Below are 18503 nucleotides of genomic sequence, written 5' to 3' on the forward strand. Positions count from 1 at the left end.
GTTTTTTTCTCCAAAGTCGAGAGGCACGATGATTAGGTGTCCAACTATAATTTTGGTGCTCAGAGAGACAATGATTAAATCTGCCAGGCTACCAGCGATGCTGACATGTTTTGCACAACTGGTGTTTGAGCAGAGATCGACATTGATTTGATGTCGCCAGGTAACACAGTAGCGTGACAGCTTTGAGAAAATGATATCAAATTACTCTAGAAGCAAATTTTACCCTTTGTGACATTCCTCCAAGAGTTAGTAACTTAGTCATGTCAGTCTTCACTTCGTATTTGCTTTATCTGGGAAAATCAGATGAGAGGACTTATCACCGAAACCCAGACATGTCTAATGAGACTTACCACATTAAATACATTTATATGTACAAATATATGTACAAAAGTCCAATATACACATGTACAAAAATATATGCACAAATTCCAAATTTAAGAGACAGAACATGTGAAGTTAAAGAAATTAAACACTTGTTGTTGTTGTTGTTGTTGTTGTTGTTGTTAAGTTTATTCTGAGAGAGAGAGTGCAGGAGGGGCAGAGAGAGAGAGAGAGAGAGGGAGAGGGAGAATCCCAAACAGCCTCCATGGTGTTGGTGCAGAGCCTGATGTGGGACTCAGACTCATGAAACTGTGAGATCATGACCTGGGCCCAAATCAAGAGTCAGACGCTTAACCAACTGAGCCACCCAGGCGCCCCAAACACTTGGTGTCTGATTTCTGGAACCAGATTCCCTAGGTTTGAATTCCAGCTCTGACACTTACTAGCTAATAACTAATTATTAGTTGTACGATAATTAGGCAAGTTATCAGCCTCTCTATCCTTCAGTTTTCTCAACTGTGATTGGGGATAACACTTTGTACCTATTCATAGTTATTTTAAAAAGTTTAAGTCACACCACATACCCCTTTTCAAATGGAAAATGCTGATAACAGTCATATCATTTGTCAGTGAAGAATTCTTATAATTACCCCAGAATTTTATTCTATTCCCCTGGGCCTGTTTGCTCATCCCTAGTACAAAAGGGCAGACTATTTGATCCTTGCGTCCTGTGTGATCTACATTCTACAAACGAATAGCTTGTGGGTGTTCTTTTATTCCCTTGTCTCCACAACAAAACTCCAGTGTCCTATTTGCTTTCTGAAGAGATGGATGGCAGGAAACTATTATTAATCTACTTCCTAATTTTCAGAAGACTGAATCTGAAATAAAACAAAACTTGCAAAGTTCCATGAAAGCATTGAACTTGTGGTGCTCAAATGGAGGAGAGAGATGGTGTGAAAGAGGTCAGAATTATGTGCCGATTTCTGCATTGGCCTCTAGCATCTGGCCATCCCAATGCTGTAGTATTGCTTCATTCTTTCTCATTGAAGAATAGGTTGTTTGCACGGTTCCTCTTGAGACTGTAAGTTCTGTAGCTGTTTTTGTCAAGATGTATTTGCTGAATAAATAAATGAACGGAGGGGTAAATCCATTGATGCTTCCCTTGTTTTTGTTTTCGAGAAGTTGAAAAGTTGAGTAATAATTTACTGAAAGAATGGGCTTTTATCAAAAAGCATTTCCAATTAAAATACCACCATGAAGATGACTTTGGAAATTATTGGTCTTAAAATTTGGTGTTACTGAGGACCTATTTTTTGTTATTCTGGAAGGAGGATATTCCTGACCTATATGGGACATTAAGACTCAATATTGAGATCATCTTCTGTGTCACTGCATGTAAGGCCACTGACCAAGGGGGGGTTCTTCCTTCCATTCTTCCCAGTGGGGCAGTGCCCTTCCAGTCCCTTCTCTGATGAGACTCTCAGCAAAGTAGGAGGTCTGGGCCTTTCCCTTTGAGGCAGCCCTACCTGGCCAGCACTCAACAGCCACAAACACAGGACTATGTAGATATGTTAAATTCTGAAGAGTGAGGCACATCTCAGAAGAGTATTCCGAAGTGGAAGTTTGAAGGCTGAAGTTTTGACAAATTTGACTGTACAGAGGAAGGCCCTGACACAAAGCTTCTCCACTGCTGCCTTCACTGGAGACACTCCTCCCCGCTGGCTTCTGCCTGTGCACAGAGAGCCCTCCATTCAATCCTGGCGACTCCGTCTCCTCCCTCAGAAAACCCAGTCCTGTCTGTATCTGCTCATCTTCTGATTTAGTGGACATTTATTGGGTGCCCCCCTTGGTGCTGGGTGCTAGGGACAGAACTGTGAGCCAAACAGACATGATCCCTGTGGAGTTTATAATTTGGCAAGAGAAAACGTTTTACTCAACGTGCGACACAAATAAATATAAAATGACAGAGACTGCACTGGGGTCAGGGAAAGACTTCCCTGAGGAAATGACTCTTGAGGATGAGTGTGAGGAAAGTTTTTGTTTCTTAAGACAGTAGTCACTTTACCATATTTGTATGCCCATGCGAAGCCCATGCCCGCGTTTGAACTGGTGCGCTTGAGAGAGCGGAGGGGCAGATCCATCTCGGGTAGCGAGAAGGACTCCTCTCCAGAGGCGGACAAGCTCCTCTCTCCAAAATGAGATAATGTGGGATTCTGATTCCAGTTCTGTCCCCCTGCCAGTAAGAGCCATGGGCGGGCCGGTCTGTTTCTTGGTCCCCTGTGAATCAACACGTCTCAGAGACGTGCTTTACTCACCTAGGGATGACCAGAGTTACTTTTCCTTTTGCTTGATTCTTTAGGAAGAATAGAAAATCTCATCCCACCCGCAATACAGTGCTTTTGATTCAGCCGCATTGCAGTAAACCTCATAGTACGTTAGTTGTCAGTGGCCTCTCCCTTTGCTGTCTGGAAGGAATGATCTAGCCTGATGGAATCTTTTTGATACAGAACCCTCTGGTAATGATTGAGATGGGAGAGAGAGGGATCTGTTAGTTCAACTTGCCACGAAGAGTTCACGAGGAAAAAAGGTTCTGGTTCTTATAAAAAGTCTGACTATAAACTGGAGGGGGCATCTGAGTGAGTCAGTAAGGAACAAACCCCAAACATGGGACATTGAGTACCTCCATTTACAGAAAGAAAAACAGGGGTTCCTTTAACCTTAAACAAAAATGGTAAAGTCAGTTTGGAAGTGAGATTTACAGTCATTCCCTGCATTTCTGCTTCAACTTATGTTGACATATTGCAGCATGTAGTATGTTAGGAAAGATGTGTTGCAATATTCTGCAATATTTAATGTGCAAAGGACAAAGTCACACCTCAATCCCAGGTTCTGAGTTTTGTGGGGTGTTTTGTTTTTTATTCTTTAATTCCCATCACCTAATCCCACCCATTTCCCCTCTGGTGATCATAAGTTTGGTCTCTATAATTAAGAGTCTATTTCTTTCTTCTTCTTTTTAAATGTTTGTTTATTTATTTTGAGAGAGAGTGAGAGAGAGAGACTAGGGGAGAGGCAGAGAGAGAGGGAAAGAGAATCCCAAGCAGGCTCTGTGCTGCCAGTGTGGAGCCTGATGTGGGGTTCGAACCCATGAACTATGAGATCATGACCTGAGCCAAAAGCAAGAGTTGGATGCTTAAACAACTGTGCCACCTAGGCACCCCAAGAGTCTGTTTCTTAATTTGTCTTTCCTTTATTTTTTCCCTTTGCTTGTTTGTTTTGTTTCTTAAATATATATATATACATATATATATATGTATATATATGTATGTATATATGTATATATATGTATATATATGTATATATATGTATATATATATATATGTATGTATGTATATATAGAATGTATGTTATAAACTTCTTTATCCATTCATCAATCGATGGATACTTCGGCTGCTTCCATACCTTGGCTATTGTAAATAATGCTGATACTATAAATAAAGGGGTGCATGTATCCCTTTGAATTAGTATTTTTGTATTCTTTGGGTAAATGCCCAGTAGTGTGATTGCTGGATTGTAGGGTAGTTCTATTTTTAACTTTTTGAGGAACCTCCATTCTGTTTTCCACAGTGGCTGTACCAGTTTGCATTCCTACCGACAGTGAAAGAGAGTTCCCCTTTCCCCACATCCTCACCAACACCTGTTGTTTCCTGTGTTCTTGGTTTTAGCCATTCTGACAGGTGTGAGGTGGTATCTCATTGTAGTTTTGATTTGCATTTCCCTGATGATGAGTGATGTTGAGCATCTTTTCGTGTGTCTGTTAGCCATCTGGATGTCTTCTTTGGGAAAATGTCTATTCATGTCTTCTGCCCATTTTTAATTGGATTGTGTGTGTGTGTGTGTTGAGTTTTATAAGTTCTTTGTATATTTTGGATACTAACCCTTTTTGGATATGTCATTTGCAAATATCTTCTCCCATTCCATAGGTTGCCTTTTAGTTTTGTTGACAGTCTCCTTCACTGTGCAGAAGTTTTTTATTTTGATGTAGTCCCAATAGTTTAAGTTTCTTTTTGCTTTTATTTCCCTTGCCTCAGGACACATCTAGTAAGAAGTTGCTATGGCTGATATCAAAGAGATTGCTGCCTGTGTTCTCCTCTAGAATTTTTATGGTTTTAGGTCTCACATTTAGGCCTTTTATCCATTTTAAATTTATTTTTGTGTATGGTGTGAGAAAGTGGTCCAGTTCCATTCTTTTGCATGTAGCTGACCATTTTTTCCAACATGACTTGTTGAAGAGACTGTCTTTTTCCCATTGGCTATTCTTTCTTGCTTGCCACAGATTAATTGACCCTATAATTAGGGGTTTATTTCTGGATTTTCTATTCTGTTCTATTGATCTATATGTCAATTTTTGTGCCAGTGCCATGCTATTTTGATGATTACAGCTTTGTAACTATTACTTGAAATCCAGAATTGTGATGCCCCCAGCTTTGCTTCTCTTTTTCAAGATTGCTTTGCCTATTTGGGATAGCCAAATACGAACATTATGATTGTTTGTTCTAGCTTTGTGAAAAATGCTGTTGGTATTTTGACAGGGGTTGCATTAATTGTGTACCAAAGATCACTTTGGGTAGTACAGACATTTTAACAATATTTGTTCTTCCAACCCATGAACATGGAATGTCTTTCCATTTCTTTGTGTCACCTTCAGTTTCTTTCCTCAGTGACTTACAGTTTTCAGAGTATAGATCTTTCATTTCTTTGGTTAGGATTATTCCTAAATATCTTATTTTTTGTGCAATTGGGATTGATTCCTTGATTTCCCTTTCTGCTGCTTCATTATTGGTGTATAGAAATGCAACAGATTTCTGTACATTGATTTTGTATCCTGCAACTTTGCTGAATTCGTGTATCAGTTCTAACCATTTTTTGGTGGAGTCTTTGGGGTTTTCTATATATAGTATCATATCGCCTGCAAATAGTGAGAGTGTTACTTCTTCCTTACTGATTTGGATGCCTTTTATTTCTTTTTACTGGCTAATTGCTGTGGCTAGGACTTTCTAGTACTACGTTGAATAAAAGTGGGGAGGGTGGACATCTTTGCCTTGTTCCTGACCATAAAGGAAATGCTCTCAGGTTTTCCCATTGAGGATGAGATTAGCTGTAGGTTTTTCATATATAGCCTTTACTATGTTGAGGTATGTTCCCTCTAAACTTACTTCGTCGGGGATTTTTACATGAGTGGGTATTGTACTTTATCAAATACTTTTTTCTGTCTCTATTGAAATGATCATATGGTTCTTATTCTTTCTTTTATTGATATGATGCATCACACCGATTGATTTGCAGATAATGGACCACACTTGTATCTTGGGAATAAATCCCACTTGATCATGGCGAATGATATTTTTTACGTATTGGTGAATTCAGCTTGCTAGTATGTTGTTGAGAATTGTTGCATCCATGTTCATCAGGGATATTGGCCTGCAGTTCTCACTTTTAGTGGTGCCTTTACCTGGTTTTGGTATCAGGGCAATGCTGGCCTCACAGAATGAATTTGTAAGTTCTCCTTCCTCTTGTATGTTTTGGAATAGTTTGATAAGGATAAGTATTAACTCTTTTATTTTCTCCCGTGCTGAAACATATCCCAAGCATGGGTTCAGCAGTTGATAAAGTCATGCTTTGGGCTTGGTTGCTATCAGTCTGGAAGCTTCCAGGTCCCAGCTCCTTCTCCCATCCTGCCCCTTGTCCCATTTCCTGTGTGTGGAGGGGAGGCTTTTATGGCCTGAGGGCTGGAGGCTGAGCTAGAGGAGGAGGAGGACAGGGGGGCTGGTGTGGTCTCTGTTCCTGCCCAGGGCCCAAAGAACAGAGAAGTCCCTTCTTTCCACCACTGCCCCTGCAAATCTGGGCCCTGAGAGACACTGGTATTCATTCCACACTGTGAATGTGGGCCAGGATGTCCTCTGAGCTTTCCAAATGGCTCCTTGAACACCTATGGTGGAGTGGGTACCAGGGGAGGAAAGGAGGAACAGGATGTTGACTGAGGCAGACCACATGATTGGTCTGTGGAAACGTGTGAGGTGTCCCCTTGGACCTACTTGGAAGTGACTGGGGCACTTTAAAAGAAAGGAACCAGCTCCTTCTGTTACTTTGATAGATTGCATTTACACATATATACATATAAGGGTACATATGTATATAATATGTAATACATATGTATAAATGTATATGTGTGTATATATGTGTATATCATGTAAATAACATAATATACATTATGTAACAAATGCTATAACATGTTATGTATCACATTACATGTCGTACATTGTATCATATCAGATAGTATTATTTGTCCTCTATTCAATTTAGGCTTATATGGTGGTACATCCAACACTGTATCTTAGGATAAATTGGCAATAAATATTTACGAAGATTTATGAATGAAAAACCATAATTTTTAGGATGTTAAGTTCTGTCTAATGACTTTATGTATTAGACATGCAGAAAGAGACATTGGGTGAATTTGTCTTTTTGCTTAATTTCACATTAAAAACTTGGTTATTCTAATTTCCATAACACAAATTACCAACAAAATAATTAAAAAAATTTTTTTAAGTTCCTCTAGAGTGACATTGTTTTCACTACCATCTGTTTCTACTTAGTTATGTGTTGTCCTCTACGTTCTTTTTTACATTTCTTTTTGTTATTAAAAATGGGTAAGGGTTTTGCAAATTAACTTTATTCTCTCTATAAAGCAGCCGCTCTTCATAAGTGAAAATAGAAATTACAGGGTTTTTTGGCAACATCTCAAGGTTCCAAGGCATGCTAAGTTTAAGGTGTATGCCCAGAACCAGACCCTGAATGTCATCTGGGGGAGGAGGGAGTGAGAGGTGTCCTAACCTGACGCCTTCATGCAGGCTTCTATACCAAAGTGCCGCAGCCTGGATGGCTTGTGAACACTAAAATTTATTTCTGAGATTTATAGTCTGAGGTCAAGGTGTCAGCAGAGGCCCCTCTTCCGGTCGCAGACTGCCCACTCCTCGGTGTGATCTCTTAAGGCAGAAATAGGGCTTGTGAACTCTCTGGGGTCCCTTTTATAAGGGCACTAATTCCATTTATGAGGTCATAATCATCAAGGTGATTATCATCACATTGTGGGTTAGGATTTCAACAGATGAATTTTGGGGAAACACCTGAGTCTTAAAGAATCATGAAAGATGGAAACTCAGGGCAGCGTGGTTTTGCTGACAGACCAAGGTTAACATAGACCCCAGAGGAATCTCTCCCATCGGACCAGAGTCCCACAGAACAATATTTCATTGCAAAAATGTAAGAATTTGGGTTTCAATTTAGAGGAATATTTTTTTCTTACTCCTTGAGGGGCACTTACCAGAATGTGTCTTCACCGGACAGGTTTATTTAAAATAGTTCAGGTATGTGGGGTGCCTGGGTGGCTCAGTCGGTTAAGTGCTGACTTCAGCTCAGGTCATGATCTCACGGTTCATGAGTTCGAGCCCCGCGTCGGGCTCTGTGCTGACAGCTCAGGGCCTGCAGCCTGCTTCGAATTCTGTGCCTCCCTCTCTCTCTGCCCCTCCCCTGCTTTCTATCCCCCTCTCTCTCTCAAAACTAAATAAACTAAAAAAAAATTTTTAATAAAAAAATAGTTCAGGTATAGTTAATCGGTTGCTTAGTGACTTGACAGTGGAGCTACATCTGAAAACATCTTGATGCTACAATTAGTGATTGCCAAGTTAGAAGGAGAAAATTCATGACTGCAAAAGAGAGACTTGCTTCTGTTGATAAATGAAGTGAATGAACACCTGTGGAAAACAAGGTTTCTAGTTTGTAAGTGCCACTTAATCAGTCATAGTAATGAAATCGTCTCTGAAGAGCACTGTATCCTTCCCCAAAGGGCTTTTTCTGTACATTCTCTCATTAAATCTGCTGATTTTACTGAAAAGCATCCTGTAGCAAGAACTTCTATAAACCTATAGTTGTTCACTGGCTGTTTCCTATGTGCTGGGCACCAGGGCAAGCACTTTGCATGTTGTCCACTCTGCTCTGACGCTGCCTCATGAGATAAAAGCTCTATTGTCCCATATTCCAGGTCCCATGTTACAAGGCTCACATAGCACATTGTACCAGGAGAATTCATCAGTGCCTCTATCATCTCCTGCCTATGCCTTTGATATTATCCTTTCAATATTATTTACCCCATCACATTCCAACTATTTCTAAATACTACTCTTCCTTCGTTGGTTGTTGGATCAAATACACCTTATTAGTTTAAAAAGAATCTTTCAGGGGTGCCTGGGTGGCTCAGTCGGTTGAGCATCCAACTTTGGCTCAGGTCATGATCTCGCTCGCGGTTTGTGGGTTCGAGCCCCGTGTCGGGCTCTGTGCTGACAGCTCAGAGCCTGGAGCCTGCTTCGGATTCTGTGTCTCCCTCTCACTCTGGCCCTCTCCCACTCACACTCTTTCTTTCTCTGCCTCTCAAAAATAAAGAAACGTAATAATAATAAAAAAAATTTTTAAAAAGAATCTTCCCCTAGGTGTCTGCCTGTCTTTCGTTCGGAGAATCCTATGTGAATACCTGCGCACTGTAGTGGTTCTGGGTAGTCCCCCCGGGCTTGTAGCCTGGTGCCACCACTTTCTAACTGAGCAAGTGACTTTACTTCCCTGTGCTTCCCTTAGTAAAATTAGGGGAATGATCGTGTATTTCATGAGGTTATGTGAGGGGGGAAAAAGACAGTACCTAAAATGTAATAAAATAGTGCCTGATGTAGTAAATACTCAGTAAACATTAGGTTTTCTAATATTACTGTTCCTATTGCTGTCATTGATTCCCAATACTTTCTCACATTTGCATTTTTAATTAAGTCTTTTCTCTAAATCTATTCTCTCTCTTATCTATATTTATATTAGATATGTTCGTGTAATATATATTCATATTATGTACATCATTTACATCTATAAAAATAACTTGGTGTCTTTCCCACCATCTGCCTCTAAACTTGTTACTCATCTGCAGTACTGAGTACTGAGTACTGCAGTACTCTTTGCAACCTTTCCTGACCCGCACTCCCTTCGGAGACGCCACCATGCTTCGTGACCTCCATCTCTAATATCACTCGTGGCACTCATTACAGTTAGTTGCTTCCATATCTATCTCCCTAATAACTATGGACTCATTAGGATCAGGGACCATGTCTTATGTATCCTTTTAATCTCAGTACATTGCAGATTTCCAATTATTTTCAGTTAACGAATGGATGACTGAATTAACAATGTTTGAGGGGTGATATTATTCATTTTTAAAATGAAGTCTACACAACAGAGCAAGAAGAGGCTTTTAAAAATAATTAAGTCCATTCCCTCCCTTCCCATTATCCTTTCCTTTAGAGACGGGGAAGCAGAGGTACAAAAGGGTAAGACTCTCCTAACGTCACATTGATAGTAAGCGGCCAGAGTATGCATGTAAAGTGCTCGGCCCTTGGCAGACAATCAGAAATAGTTGCCAAGGGCGCCTGGGTGGCTGACTCAGTTAAGCATCTGACTCTTGATCTCAGCTCAGTCTTGATGTCAGGGTCATGAGTTCAAGGCCCACGTTGGGTCTCGCGCTGGGCGTGAAGCCTACTTAAAAAAAAAAAAAAAAAAAAAAAAGAGTTGCCAAACAAGAAATCCAAATCCTGCGTCTTTTTTACTATGTTTCATCCCTTTTCATCATTAGTCATTATATCAGTGAAGATGCTTTTAGCTACATACAAGTGACAGAAAATGCAATTCAGATTGGCTTAAATAATTGGCTCCTTTGATTTGAAAAGCTTTCTGTGTCTCCGTGTTGCCTCCTGCGGTATGAGCTTTATGCTAAAGCTGCCTTCTTCTTAAGGGCGGCTGCCACCTACCCTCAGGGCTATCTGCTTGGCCATCCACAACCAGAAAAGAGAGAAAGCGAGGGTGAGGGGACAGCTGTGGATGGGGGTGGGGGTTACGGATATGGTGGGGAGGTTTCTTTTGGCAGGGATGAAAATGCTCTAAAATTGTGGTAATTGCTGCACAAATGTGTGAGTATCCTAAGACCCATGAAATGGTACGCTTTAAGTGAATTGCATGATAGGTGAATTATCGCAATAAAGCTGTTTTGTTGTTGTTGTTTTTAAAGCTGTTTTTTGTTTTAAATGAGAAAAATGGGGCTTCACTTGACAGGTCATCTTCTGGCAAGACCCAAGACATTTTGTGTGCCCTTAATAGGAATTTAAGCTTGCTTTAGCCCACGTCATTTGTAATCGTCAGAACGACACGAACGTGGACATATTGAGATGCATGGCCCCACTGTGCATGAAGTCTGAAGGTCGTCAGAAGAGAGGAGGAGTCGAGGACATCAGGGACACTCCTGTACCTGAAGAGGATTCTGATAGAGCTCAAGCATCAGGTATCCCTGGTCCCTTTGGCTCCCCTCCTTCCAGCACGGTGGGCAAGTGGGGGGAGTTCACTTATGTCCATTCTAAGCAGTCTCCTTGGCTGCTCACTTTCCACTGGTTCCTCTGTCGTCCTCTGCTCTCGGTCCCAGGCCGCTGCCTGCTTTCCTGCTCTTTACAGCCCAAAACTCAAGGACCCCAGTCACTCTCAAGCAAATGTTGCCACCCTCGCCAGGGCATTTGTGGAGGTGTGATAGTTTCATTTCATTTGTGGAGCAGGTAGTTAGACCTGCTGTTCTAACAAATGGTCTCGAATCAGGTTGCTTAAAACAGAAGCAATTTACTCTTTCACAGTTCAGGAGCCTGGAGGTCTCGCATCAAGGTTTCAGCAGGGTTGGTTCCTTCTGGAATGAATTCCACGCCCGCTCCTAGCTTCTGAGGCCTGCGGGCCATGCTTGCTGTTCCTGGCTAATGATGGGTCTCTCTAATCTCTGCCTCTGTCTTCACATAGGCGTTTCTCTTCATCTGTATGTTTTCCTCCTTCCTGTCTGTTATAAAGGACACTAGTCACTGGATTAAAGGCACACCTTATCCAGGGTAATCTCCTCTAAAGATCTTTGCCTTAGGTCTACCTGCAAAGGTTTACTCCAAATGAGATCACATGATGAATCTCCAGGGGGGCATGAGTTATTGGAGGACACTATTCAACCCGTTACCAAAAGTGAAGAAACACTTCCATTTGGGGCTATCCTCTTTTGCCCTGCTACAACGTCACTACTCACAGTTACGTGGGCTAATCAGATTTTGCTGAAGTCTTGGCGAAAGTAAAAGGGAGCTAGAGCATATAAAGGGAAAACAACTATATGCTAACTGTGATTTTTTGAAATAAAAGATTCCTCTAGAAATCAAACCTTTCATAGCCATCACACGATGAGTAACAGATCTTCCACCTCAGGCCCATGAAGCATGGAGGAGGGCTCCCTTCTTCAAATGTCGATGATACAGCTGTCCCTTCAATACTCCAGGGATTGCCCTCACCCTAGGGACCTTCCCTTTCCCCAGCAGGTAGTTCAGGGGACCCAGTCATCATTAATCATTTTCCTAAGTCTGAGTTATTTACTACTAGAGTCACCCCATGGGGGTGAGTCCAACAGGATGGTCCAAGGTAGGGTTGACAACATGGAGTACAGTAGAAAAATCGGGACTAGGCACAGCACTCCATACCCAGTTGCTTTTGAAATAACACCACCCTTAAGAGTTACGGCTATGCCTCTTTCTTTTTCTAATTGTCTCCACATCTCTCAAGCATAGTTTCCCAAAACAATGGGGTTTGTAGTCATTTAGGTACTGTGAAAAGAGGTTCATTACTGAGCCATATATCCCTTAATATAAAGGCCAGAGTAAGTTTTTAAAGATGATATCCTTCTACAATCCTCCCTTACCTTTTCTTGGGGGTAGTGGAGATGGTGGTGGTTGTGGTAGTAGGTGATACAGGTGAGGGGGACAGTGGTTCATTGTCCTGTCATACGACCAAAGTTATTGATTAGAGATCACTTATAAATCACTAGTCTTATTTCAGACGTAGTTCGCTTCCAAATTTTAAGTATATTCTTGCATACACAGGGCTCACAAAAGTACCATCTATTCATGAAACACTAATGACTTTTACGTGCAGCCCGAACAAATAGTATTGGCCAACTTCTTGCTTCCCATTATCCTGAAATGTAAACAGAACCAAGATTTTATGTGTTATGGTCTCTATAATGTTGGAAATTCCTACACACGTATCAGCAGTATCTTTCAGGGCACATCTTCTTGGGTTAGGCCAACACCTTTCCTATTGAGGCCAAGGGGCTTCTTGGCCATATCTCCAATCCTTTATTTTCCCTTACCTGCTTCTTGTATTTAATTTCTGGCCTGAATTTTTATTGGCTTCAGCTTTATTTCCTGGAACAATTTCACTGTTACTGTTTTTGTTTCATTATGGAATATTTCATTCATATGAAAATTACGGAGACATATAACAAGCAACCATTGTTTGACTTAAACAAATGTCAATATCTTGCATGCTTTGGGTTTTTTTTTTTTTAATTTTTTTTTTAACGTTTATTTATCTTTGAGACAGAGAGAGACAGAGCATGAACAGGGGAGGGGCAGAGAGAGAGGGAGACACAGAATCTGAAACAGGCTCCAGGCTCCGAGCTATCAGCACAGAGCCCGACGCGGGGCTTGAACTCACGGACTGTGAGATCATGACCTGAGCCGAAGTCCGACGCTTAACCGACCAAGCCACCCAGGCGCCCCGGGTTTTTTTTTTAAATAAATAAAACATTACGGATTCATTTGGGACCAGATAGGTGCAGGGTTTCCTTTCTTTTTTGTAACCTTCTTACTTATGTTAGTGTTTTAAAAATTTGGTTAAGAGAAATTTTATTTTAAGAAGTAGCTAAGTTTCTTCAGAGAATGTTTTTCTTTTAAATGACGGGAAAATGAGTCCTTTGGATGGTGGATTCTGGCTGTTTCCATCCTAACCTTTTCTCATCCCGCAGCCCCTCCTGCCTGTCTCCTGCACGCCGTGGCTTGATTACTCCACCGATGACTCCTTACTTCCTATCTTCAACCCAGGTCTCTCTTTGGAATTCCAGACTTGTACATCCAGAGGTCACCTTGTTGTGCCACAGACCCTTCCATCTTAACATAACCCAGCAAACCCGTGATGTCCTCCAACTGCTCTTCCCCATCTCAGTGGATGGCACCATCATTCATGCGATTAGGCGTCTCCGACACGTACATAATTGTGGCGCTTTATTCTTCATTACTTCTCTAACTCTGTCAGCACGTCCGACTGATTCTGCCTCCTCAAATAGGTATCACACTTACGGACTTCTCTCTTCCTCTGTGACCACCACGCTAGTCTAAGGTGTCATCTCCTGCTCTCACTGTAGCAATAGCTTCCCAACTATCCTCTGTCTTTCCTGGGGCCTCCAGCAGTTTCTCCACACAGCAGCCAGAGGAAGATTTTCAGAACACAAATCTGGTAAGACCCCATCCTGCTGGACTTTGATTCTTAAGATGAAAAAAGAATGCTGCGTGGTCAGGGTAGTCCGGCCCAGGCTACTCCTCTTGGCCTCTTCTGTGACCCTCACTCTATGCCCCAGGAGCTAGGCTGTGAAAGCAATATGCCTAGGGGCATCCGGGTGGCTCAGTTGGTCAAGTGTCCACTTTGGCTCAGGTCATGATCTCACGGCTCATGGGTTCCATCCCGGCAATGGGCTCTGCGGTCAGGACAGAGGCCACTTTGGATCCCCCATCCCCCCACTCTCTCTGCCCCCTCCCCTGCTAGCGCGCAAGCTCTCAGAAATAAACATAAAAAAAGAGAGAGAGAGCAATATGCCTATTCTTCTACCCACAGCCTCTGCATGTGCTGTTGTTCCCTCCTTATGAAGTACTCACCAATTTATGGGGTTAACTTCTGTTTATCACTTAGATCTCAACTCACATGTTATGTCCTTAGGAAACTTCCCTGACCCCCCCCCCCCCCCCAATCTGAGTCAAGTTTCTTTAATATCTGTTTGTATCTTTTCCTCCTGGGACTTTTCTCAGATATAATAATATGCTCTCTTGTTTATTTGATTAAAATTGATCTTCTCACCTCTCCATCCCCTACAAATATATTGTAAGATCTATGAGGACGTGAATAAATAAGTGAATCTCAAGCTACGTGATTTATAGGTAGCCTCGTCAGGACCATGCGGAAACAAGCATGATAATGCCGATAATAATGTTGTGGCATTCGGGGTGTCCATTGCTATGATCTCTCCTTCCTCTGTTTCAAAATTTACATCAAGGGGCACCCGGGTGGCTCAGTGGGTTACACGTCCGACTTAGTCTCAGGTCATGATCTGAAGTCCATGAGTTCGAGCCCTGCGTCGGGCTCTGTGCTGACAGCTTGGAGCCTGGAGCCTGGGTCGGATTCTGTGTCTCCCACTCTCCCTCTTTGTCCCTCCCCCACTTGCACCCTGTCTCTCTCTTTGTCAAATAGAAATAAACATTAAAAATTTAAAAAAAAATAAATGAGGTGTTTCAAAAATAACATCAGGCCATAAGCTAATGATACCACTTGTATAATAAGAAAAAGGAGAGGAAAGCTTCTGGCATAAGATGCTTGATGAGAGATAGACTATTAATTTTTGGTATCTTAGCGAAATGTAAAGAGCTGTGAATCCAAATTCCTGTTGTACCTCTTGAGTGTTCTTGGGGCGTCAGCCAGGAGTGACAAATGCTAGCCTCAGTGTCAGCCTCTCAAGCGACAATATGCTATCTTCTAAGTGAGTTGTAATCACTAGAAATGATACATCCACAGCGCCTGTACCATAGTAAGAGTAGGTAAATATTTGCAGACTAAAGAAACAACTTAATGCATCAATTAGTGAGAGTGAAACACCCTAATAGCAAATGCTCAGTGAATGGTAACCATAATAAGATGACAAAATGACTGGAAAGAATGCTTTCTTGTAAGAAAAAGGAGGTGGCGAGCCGATGTGGGAATAAAGGATTGAAAATCGGTGGAGGGCAATCAGTCCTGGACAATAATGCAGAAGAGGTTTCGTTCCCAGGCCGGGTGCTTGAGCAGCTTCGCCGTGTTAACGGCTCTGGGATGGGCTGACACCCACAGCCGGCTGTCTATCACGCAGTGTTACCTGATGTCCATAGGCAGCTATAGACAAAAATGAGTGGAGAGCCTCACAAAGGAAAGGATGAGCCAGAGACAGAGAAGCGGAACCAGGAGAGTAGGGTGGGGAGGTGGGGCGGGGAGGCTGGGGTAGGTCAGAGAGGCCAAATGAGGAGGCGGTGGTCAGAGCTCCAAAGAGCAGTTCGGATGGCAACAAAACCACATTCTCTGTATCTAATGATAGCCATACGAAGGTCAAGGATGACTTTGGCAAAGCCCGGTTTTCAGCAAAGCGGGGGTGCAGGAGGCAGAAACAACTGAGCTGGGCGGTGAGTGGGCGGAGAGGAATACAGGCAGGGAGATTCTTTCAAGAAATGTGTCCCGAATTGGCAGAGGAGAGACCGGGTGGGGTAGTTTGAAGGGGAGGCAGGGTTGAGAGAGGGTTTTTTTTTTGTTTATTTTGTTTTTAGGTGAGGAGGCGTGGCATCGTTACAGCCTGAGAAAGGAATTGGAAACAGTGGCCTGGAGAAAGAGAGGATAATGAATAGGTTGCAGTTCTAAAGAGGCATCAGAATGCCAGGCCTGCCGTCGTCAACCCCGTGGTACACCCCAAAATAAAAGAAAATGCGTTCTTGGTCTCCCTCCTCCATTCATCTGTATGGCCCTGGACCCTCTCCCTTGGCCTCCGCTTGCACTTACATTCTTGACCTCCTGCTGCATTGCCCTGACCTTTTGCTTTGCCTCTTATTTTCTTTAGCCTGCTCTCACCCTTAAGATCTGATGACTGATTTAGCTTCCCTGGCGCCCGGCCACTGTTCCCCTTGGCCGCACTACTTGCCTTCACCCTCAGCTGTTGCAACTCTTGGCCACCCTGAGGAAAGGCCCTGCCAAGCCCCCCCTCCCTGACTCGTCCACGTGGAGGAGAAGGGTTTCCTGGGGGAGCTCACATCAAGAGGATGAAATCTGGGTGCAGGGGAAGGTGAGCTTTGAGGCTGGTGGGGAGGTGAGGAGGGAGCCAGAGGAATTTCCCCAGGAGGGTGACTTCAGCCTTCTCTTCAGTCTGATTCTGCACCATTCTGGCGTGTTTTGTTTTGGTTTGGTTTGGTTTGGTTTGGTTTTTACCACGAGGATGTATTATGGAGAAAGCACAACTTTTGTTTTTAAAACAAAAACTGATAAATGAGGGGGAAGGAAGTGTGTTCATTCATTCATTCACTCATGCATTCATTCAACAGATACCTTTTGAGCCCCAGGCGGACCATGTGCTGGCCACACTGGTGAACAGGCTCCATCCCTGATCTCAGGGCGCTTGCCACTGGGCAGGGGAGATGTGCAGACATTAAGCAAATAATTACTCACCTATTTACGTCAGTGCAAAAGTTGGGACTCTGGGAGGGTTGGGCCCTGAGTGCTACTGCTTTCACTGAAGGGTAGGAGGCAAGGTCATTTGCTCAGAAAGGAGACGGAGCTGGGTAGGGGGCTGGAAAGCCTGCTGAAGATTAGGAAGAAGTGTTGCAGGAAAGGGGTCGGGGGGAACGTGTTAACCAGAGCAGAACTGTGCATACTTCTTGCTTTGGAGGTTTCCAGATTCAAGTGCCAGAACTTGATTTTAAGCTGGCCATGTGTGTCACATACTTGCTTTCAAAAAGCAAATCCCTTTTCTTTAGACTCTGTTAGTCATCGTTCTCTTTTTAACATGGCCAGCAACGATCTCCTTTTGCAGAAATATCTTCTCTTCACAGTGATCGTACTAATAGCCAGTCTGGGTCTTCAGGACCGTTAAGTGACAGGATAGATTTTTAGATTAAAAACAACACAACTGTGTCCTCATTAGATTCTCGAGAGTCCTTCATCCCTCCCCACTGGGCTTTGGCAAACTCGGAACCGTTGGCTTCCCAGGGCATTGGCACCTGGTTAAGCCTCAAAAGTATATTACCAATAAATTGACTCCAGCTTTACCTAGCATATTTAAACAATAACAGCTTAATTATATTCTTGCAAATTATAGGTGCCCTGCAACATATTTTTCATCTATTGTGCACCTTTCTTCGTATCATTCACTATTTTATGAGAATATATTTTCCGAATATTGGAGAAGAGAATTAGAAATAAAACCGGCATCTCCTAGGTTTTTCTCTTGCTGGAAGCAGTGCTTTATTTAATTTACCCACAGGCTTTATCTTCTATGTAGTGATTTCCAAATGTATTTCGAATTTGCTAGTGAGTGGTGTACAAAAATCAGGGTGTCTTCAGATATTAAGGGATAACAAAACAAGAGAGTGTGACAAAGAGAAGTATCTCACTAATAGTTTATAGATAACTGGTTCATTTGTTTTGTATGTACCTTGCCTGCCTCCCTCCATTCATTTTGTTTGTGCTGCCCCGGATAGATATCTCCTGTAAAAACAATCTATCATGAGCTGTAAGGAGGGAGACAAGGAGAGACAAGATATGTCACTGAATTTTAAAAAATATCTGTATGTGTTTCACCTAATTGGCAAATAATACATGTTTATTACATCGAATTGAATTGAACCAGGATCAAGGGCATGTGGCTTACAGCTGAAATTCGGTTGCTTATGGTATCCGGTCGGATCAATAGTACTGGGGGAGGAAAGAGAAAGGAAAGAGGCACAATATGAAACAAAGTGAGAAAACAAAAGCAAAGTGAAGAGCAAACAATTACAAAGATGGATATTAGTACATATCTACATTAGGTATACTGTTACATACGTTTATATGTATATATGCTCCTACACCTATGTGTATATGTGTAGCAGTCTCCACATGTGTGTGCAGCAATAATAACATTACAGGGTCAAATGTTAATAAGTAAGAAATTGGGGGGCACCTGGATGGCTCAGTCTGTTAAGCCTCCAACTTCGGCTGAGGTCATGATCTCACGGCTCAAGTCATGATCTCACAGTAGGTGGGTTTAGGCTCCGCCTTGGGCTCTGTGCTGACAGCTCAGAGCCTGGATCCTGCTTCAGATTCTGTCTCCTTCTCTCTGCCTCTCCCCTGCTCGTGCTCTGTCTGTCTGTCTCTCTCTCTCAAAAATAAATAAACATAAAAAAAATTAAAAAAATTTTTTTTAACGT

The 18503-nt window shown here is 42.5% G+C and overlaps 1 long non-coding RNA gene across 2 annotated transcripts; it reads left to right on the forward strand.

Moving 5' to 3' along the window:
- The first annotated feature begins 6853 nt into the window (after positions 1-6853).
- LOC111561355 lies at positions 6854-16042 on the forward strand. 2 transcript variants are annotated; one of them, XR_006600677.1, is made up of 3 exons: positions 6854-7644; positions 10522-10747; positions 13283-14449. It is a non-coding gene; the product is annotated as an uncharacterized LOC111561355 (long non-coding RNA). The 2 variants fall into 2 exon arrangements; XR_002743867.2 differs by lacking the exon at positions 13283-14449 and adding an exon at positions 15876-16042 and having other exon boundaries at positions 6861-7644.
- Positions 16043-18503: the final 2461 nt, after the last annotated feature.

Source organism: Felis catus, chromosome B4 (genome assembly GCF_018350175.1).
Source record: "Felis catus isolate Fca126 chromosome B4, F.catus_Fca126_mat1.0, whole genome shotgun sequence".
Classification (NCBI taxonomy): domain Eukaryota; kingdom Metazoa; phylum Chordata; class Mammalia; order Carnivora; family Felidae; genus Felis; species Felis catus.